Source organism: Aplysia californica, unplaced genomic scaffold (assembly GCF_000002075.1).
Source record: "Aplysia californica isolate F4 #8 unplaced genomic scaffold, AplCal3.0 scaffold00102, whole genome shotgun sequence".
Lineage (NCBI taxonomy): Eukaryota > Metazoa > Mollusca > Gastropoda > Aplysiida > Aplysiidae > Aplysia > Aplysia californica.
Window position 1 is genome coordinate 1370845 of NW_004797372.1, and position 7579 is coordinate 1378423.

Below are 7579 nucleotides of genomic sequence, written 5' to 3' on the forward strand. Positions count from 1 at the left end.
CACCTTTAGAAAATTCGAATCCCACCATTAAAAAAACATAAATGTATATATTCCTTCGTAATACTCTTTTCCATCAAAATTTATTAATCCAATAATAGCGGAGTCATCTGTAAACCTAATTAAACGTGTTGTTTTATATTTACTTCTATGATCGTTGGTATATATTGTATACCCAACTGGTGACAAAACACATCCTAGAGGACCACGGTATTACAAAGGATTGGGTCAGATTTTGCGTTATTTAGCTTAATATATTGTGGTCTGCCTGTCATAAATTCCAGGACCCATGCTGCGATATAATGACCGACTCTCAGACTCAAAAGTTTTTCAATGACAATATGTGGTTGAATGAAGTGTTGGAAGAATAAAAATAAGTGTAAGGGTTAACACCCGTATCAACAGAAGTAGGTTTTTAAGAGGGACTCCCGATTTAATGCCCCCCCCCCCTCTCAAATGAGACAGTGTGAGACAGTGCCAAATGGGTTGAAAGTAGGGCTGTACCCCGGTAACAAACCCGCTCGTGCTCACAAGCCCCTAGTTCAAGTCACAAGCCTCAAATCACTAGGTCAAGTCATCAAATCAAATCACCAGCATGATAAGTTGAGTCTAGCGCAAACTGTAACCTCCTTGGTCTAGTCTAAACTTCAAGTCCACAGCAACTAGCAATCCGCGAAGCCACTTGTGTCAGGCCCCCTCATCATCCCCACCCTGCTTGCAATCCGCGAAGCCACTTACGTCAGAAAAAGAGAAAGGGGGAGAGTATGAGATCTCGCCCACAGAGTCAATGCGCGGCGTGGCGCTGTAGTTTACTCGATTAATTGAAGGCCTGCGCAAGCCTTAAGTCCCGTCCGCTGCCACAGGCCCCACAATTCACACAGTACTGATTTGCGCTAGACCTAGAGATTTGCCCCAGGACAAGCTCCAAACCTGACCTGCTGACTTGTACTGTCTCGATACACCGAGCGAGCGGCACGCATAGGACCGCCTCGAAGACGACAAGACAGTCCGATGTGTTCAAACAGCAAGACAGTACTGCTCGCTGTGTGAACTTTGAACCGTGGAGGAAGGGAGAGGCTGGGCTTGTTTTGGTACAAGGCGTAGAGAGCTGAAGTTATTTTTAACTTCCCGCCGTTGATCATCTAAGCGAATGGATAAGTGAGAGGGAGCGTGGTATTGTAGTAACAGAGACCTAGGTTTCTGGTAGTAATAAGAATAAGTTGACTTAGATTACCCTAAAATGGAAAACTCCAGGGGTCGTTGTGATTGGCTTTTGTATCGTATGTATGTAACCTATTTTGTAGATGTGTTTCACTCACAGTGACATACTACAGAACATTTAGGAGACGGGCTAGGCCTACTTCAACCCAATGTCAGGGCCAACCTGGGCTGAGAGCGAACAACAAATCGAACTGAGGTCTTTTGCGTGCGACGATGAGGTGCTTGGCTCGTGCACATTAAAAATAAACAGGCCTTAACATCATAAGAATAGCCGATCCAATATTAATTTTTAAGTGCATTGAATAGAGCTTTTTGTTTTTTACAACCGAACTATGAAAAACAAACAACCGATCTTGCACTTTTGGTGCAAGCCTCTCAACGCAAATAACCAGAGAATCTTCTGTAATATATACTGAGCCCACTGCCACAAGAGTTCGCGACGTTACGACACAGTACAGTAGGACTGTCCGCGAGTCACAACTCACCGGAAGTTCCCTCCGGTAGCAAGCGGGAGGCAAATCAAACCACAAGCCTGCTCGCAAGACTCTAGCGCAAGACGCCTGCTGCTTTGCAAGCCTTCGATTAACCGAGCAGAATCCAGCCCTAGTTGAAAGTCTTGAAAACTCTTCGAAGCGACGTGAGTTCAAAAACGCCCACGCCAGTCTGGGATATGAACCAAGGCCATTCACTCCGTAGTCCAGCGTGATACCAACTGAGGTTTTTTTTGCCTTGCCCATTTATATGAGATTGACGCCATCTGATTAGTGGAAAAAAGTGCCTATGATAGTGTCTTATAGTGTATTACTTGCATTCTTAGTATAACAATTAACTGTAATAGCAGATAGAAATTTCAGGATTACAGATGAAGTCACTGATTTTAAAAATAATAGTGGTGATGATTGGGGATGAGGGATTGCGTTTAAGTAATGTTAGCGTTACTCCTATCTTCCTCTGCTCCAATGAGTCACGAGGAATGTGGGCACCCTCTATCCCGTTCCCTACTTGAACCATCTTTACGGTCACCATGAAGTTCCGAAAAGGTGGGCTCAGTTTCTGCTAAGGCTACATTGTTAGTGTTAGCCTATTCTATAGGACCAAGACAAGTGTGGAGAGGAGCTAAGTGGGAAGACAGTATAGTGGCAGTCTTGTTTGGGGTATTTGTTAGCGGGTTGTAGGTAGCAAGTTAGAAGATTATGATCTTAAAAATTGTAGCATTTTACTCCCTGATCATTTGCCTCGTGTATCCTTTTCGAGTCCAATTGAGCTTGCCGAGATTCTGACTCAGGATTCTCGAACCCGAGTCGAGAGGGCACAATTTACACAGAATATTGTACCCCCTCGCCTCAGAGGGAGCGACCTCAAATTCCCAAATCAAGTACCCTATGTCTGAATCCTCACAGTCTCGTCCAGTATTGGTATAATTCCAATGCTAACGTTGGAAACAATTCCTACGTTTAACAAGCCAATGTTGTGGAGATGCTTGCTGAATGTGTTTTAGTGGTTAGCATTGACTAGATAGAAAGCGTGAGAGAGAGAGAGAGAGAGAGAGAGAGAGAGAGAGAGAGAGAGAGAGAGAGAGAGAGAGCGGGAGGGACAGTATGAGGGTGGCGAGATAGGAGAGGCTTAGTGGCGGGCAAGGAGTATGACAGTGAACTGAGTTAAAGGAGCACCAATTGGAAAGAGCTGGGGTTGAAGACATCACTTCAACCATAAAAAGAAGAACATGGAGATATTTGGGATATCGCGCGTAGAAGCTGATTCTCGCCAGGAGAAGATTTTTCTCTAGGTCTTTCTGCTGGGACGTTGTATCCCTATCATCCTGTGTTGACACAGACACGGAGGGTCAAAGTTCACCTCCTAAATGATCTGAATTGTGTTGATGGAGGCGTAAATTACCTACTGTTATGATGTTATGTATTCTTAATATTTGATCAAAGTCAGACGAGCACAAGACGATAGTAAACATTCAGCCATATTGATTTCATCGGGAAGGGAAGTGTTTATTTTCGTATCGCACATCTTCACTATATTCGAGTATAAGTATCGAATATCATAACATACCCTTTACTTTATAGAAAAATTCAAAATGGACATTTCCAATATCTTTTTTGAATCCTTCCGTTTCTGAACTTAATAAAATAAGACGTTAACAATCAACAAATAAAATATCTCTTGGCAACAATTTATGTTATTACCATTATTCGTTGACTATTTCGTCAATTATTATAATAATTTCAAATCTAGCAAACAGGATTATAGGCTCCCATAGACATAAGCTTGATGTGGTTCGATGACATTTGAAATGACCAAGGTTTCTTTATCAATTGATAATTAAAATGATTATTTCCTCCATGTATGCACTTCTAATGTTATATAGAGTAGCATTATTTATCTATCATTATGAGCTTGGACTTGTAATAGTGATTTGAGTTAATAACCTGAAATAAGAAAAATGGCCATGCACTTTCTAGTGTGTTGTTTATTTGTGAAACCTCTTCCATCTTGTATTCCTTCCTTGATGATTGCATGGTGGCTACCCATTGTAGATCGTCTCTTTCAGGGCATTGGGTTCTGTGTCTGTTTTTGTGTTCTCTGTGATTTGCTGGATGTAGTTATCTCTAAACTGAGGCAGGATTTCATGGATTTTGATGCGTTGTGTTTCCAAGGGTTTTGTCTCTTCAACTGACACAGACAGTCTTGACAGTGCATCCGCAATACACATATCTTTCCCTGGAATGTACTTGAAGGTGAAAGTGTAAGGCTGTAGTCCCAACAGCATCCTCTACAATCTTGGCGGTGCAGCCTTTAAGTGCTTGAAATGAATGGATTGTTGAGGTTTGTAGTCGGATACCACAGTGAATTCTTGTCCATATAGGTATGTGTGGAATCTTTCACATCCATAGACTACGGCCAACAACTCTCGTTCTATGTTTGTGTAGCGTGTTTCTTGATCAGTGAGGGTTTTACTTGCAAACACCACTGGTTTTCCTTCCTGCATTAAGGTTGCTCCTAAAGCTTTCATAGATGCATCCACCTGGACAGTGATTTTCTTCTTTGCGTCAAAGTATGCAAGCGTGACTTCTTCTGGGATTGCATTTTTAATTCTCTGAAATGCTTCTTCGTGGCTTGGGGACCATTCAAACTTGCTCGACTGTGTGAGCAGTTCTCTCAGGGGTGCGGTCAATGTGCTTAGATTCCGAATGAAATGTCCCTTGTATGTTGCCAGACCTAAGAAAGATTGTAGGTCTTTTTCATTCTCTGGAGCCTTCATGTTTCTTATGGCTGCTACTTTTGAGGGGTCGGGTTTGACTCCGTCTTGAGTAACTATTACACCGTAGAACTTGATTTGATTTTGCTTTATGCAGCATTTCTCTGGATTTAGTTTCAGTGCGGTTTCGACACATCTTCTGATCATCTCGTGTAGGTTTTGATCATGCTCTTGTTCTGTTTTTCCAAAAACAACAATGTGATCTGCAATGCCTATGACACCTTGGCATCCTTCAAAAGTTTGGTCAATCTTCTTCTGAAAAATATCTTGACTCATTCTTAATCCTAATGGCATTCTCAGAAATCGGAATCTTCCTTCTGGCGAGTTTGAATGTTGTGAGGTAATTTGACTCTTCGTCCAACTCCACATTCCAATAACCACATGTGGCATCCAGGATGGAAAAATACTGTGCTCCTGATAGGCTTAGTAGAATTTCCTCTAGCGTAGGTGTGGTGTAATGTTCTCTGAGAATCGCCTCGTTCAAGTCTTTTGGGTCTAAACAAAGACGTAAACTTCCATTTGGTTTTGTTCTGAAAACCAGACTGTTGACCCATTGAGTAGGTTGACCTTGATTTTTCTCTATGATCCTATTATCTCTCATTTCTTTGAGCTCTTCCTTTATTTTGGCTTTGATCTGGATTGGCACTTTCCTTTGAGGGTGGATCACTGGTGGGACATCTTTGCTTGTGTGTATGTGGTATCGGCCTTCAAACTTTCCTATGCCTGTGAAGGTCTCAGGGTACTTGCTGATCAGGCCTTCTTTGTTCCAGATATGTTCTGTCCTTGACTTGCATTTCTTTTCAATGCGGTAGTTTAGACTGATTATGCCTAGAGCTTGCAGTGTCGGTAATCCAAGAATTGCTGATGCCTTGTCTTCTGTGACGTAGAAGATTGCACATTCTGTGTTGTCTTTGTAACTGCATTCAATGCTGCAAGTTCCGTATTGCCTTATTTGGTGTCCACCGTATCCAGTCAGTTTGACTTCGGATAGGGTCAAATCTGTTGACCCTTCTTTGTCAACTTTTGATGGAAACATCTTCCTGTACAGTCTTAGTGGCAAGGCATTTCCTTGTGATTCAGTATCTATCTTTGCCTTTAGAGTTGCTTTACTCCACTCAGGTAACTTGACTTTAATTAACAGTTGCAAAAGCTTCACTGTCAGATTTTTCAGCTTCATTGTCTCAAATGCACAACTATACTGTTCTTCTTCTTCTTCTGTTGAGTCGTCCCCCATTGTGATTTCATTGGTCTTGTTGCATCTGAGTTTCCTGCATACTTTCTTGAAGTTGTGTAACTTCTTGCAATAATTGCATGTTTGGTTTCGAGCAGGTCATTGAAGAAAAGGGTGTGAAGAACCTCCACAATTGGTGCAACGTTTCTTTGGCTGAATCTTTAAACTGGACCCGCACTTTGGTTTGTGCTTAGCTGATGGGTTGTAGACTTTTGGTGACGGGCTGGACTTTTTCCTCTGCAAAGTCTGGACTGACATTCTATGTTGGCTATCTAATAGTCCAATTCCTGATTTGGAAATTTCTTTCAAGGAGTTGTCTCTCAGTCCCACAATAAGTCTGTCTCTTACTAGCTCGTCTTCTAGCTTCCCATAATGGCAGTTTTTACTTAATTTCCTGAGTTTTGTGACATATTCTTCCGCACTTTCCCCCTCAGCTTGACTTGCTGTATTAAACTTGTACCTTTCTAAGGTGATGTTTGCTTTGGGAGTGCAGTATTTATTAAATATTTCCATTAATGGGGCCACTTTGTCTCTTTCCTCTTCTGGGATTTGCCATGTGTGGTAAATCTTCCTTCCTTCCCCTCCTATGAGGTAGAGGATAGTTTGACATTTCTCTTTCTCAGGCTTGTCTTGCATTGCTGGATCTATGTATAAAGTTATTGTCTCCTTCCATGATTTCCACTTGTCAGCTAACTGGCCTGTTTCATTCCTGAAATTCATAGGCTGTGGTGGTGGCAGTTTTAGTGTCATATTGAAGGGAGGCAAAACTTGTTGACTTTAGAGATAGGAAACTTTGATTTGGTTGCGTCCCTTGGTTCATTCAAGGAGCTTGCTTGACGTAGAATCTAGATCTAGGACGCAACGTCTGCTACATTTGCCTGAGTGCGCGTATGTTACGAAACTTTCTACGTCTGGATCTCTAGATCTAGATCTAGATACAGAATTAGATAACAAAGTCTAAATTATTTTACCTGTTATCACTTGTTAAGTGGGCAGACCATCCCACTTCTGACACCATGTTATGATGTTATGTATTCTTGATATTTGATCAAAGTCAGACGAGCACAAGACGATAGTAAACATTCAGCCATATTGATCTCATAGGGAAGGGAAGTGTTTATTTTCGTATCGAGCATCTTCACTATATTCGAGTATAAGTATCGAATAGCATGACACCTACCTTAAACAAATCGATTACGGCTGAATATATGGCAATATCAAAACAGAAAGAGTTGAGACTATAAAACAGAAGTCCTTTAGAGTAAATTTACACATCCGATCTTTAGTTTGTAAGCAGCGTTGACTGGTTGGTTGGAGGCGTTATCTCTGATTTGGATGCCCCTGATGTTGGCGCGCAATGATCCACCGTTGACAGCTGCTCTGGCACGCTGTTCCAACGAGGGTTGCTTATTACCCAATTAGTATCACGCTAGACTATGGGTGAATGGCCCTGCTTTGAATCCCACACCCGGCGTTGTTTTGTGAAGTTTTCAAGACTTTCTACCCATTTGCATCGGTCCTATCGGTGACAGATTTCAAACTCAAGGGTCCCACCTATCAAATAATCCGAAAGTGTTGATAGGGTCACTACATTATTACACTTACTTGCTTATTGTGCCAACGATCGTGCTGATTATGATTTCTGTTGTCAATCCATACTAGTCTCTGCTTTCCTACTACCTTCGTCCCTTTAAGCTGACCTTCTTATACCCCTTTTCAAAGTGTATTGTGTCTCTTTATGCATGCAATAGCGAAGGGTCTAAACATTTCATCGCAAATGTTGGTCTTCCAGAAAAAAATCCTGTTCTGTATATCAACGAATGTACATGTACGTGTCTAAACAATTGATCACAGGTGCTGGT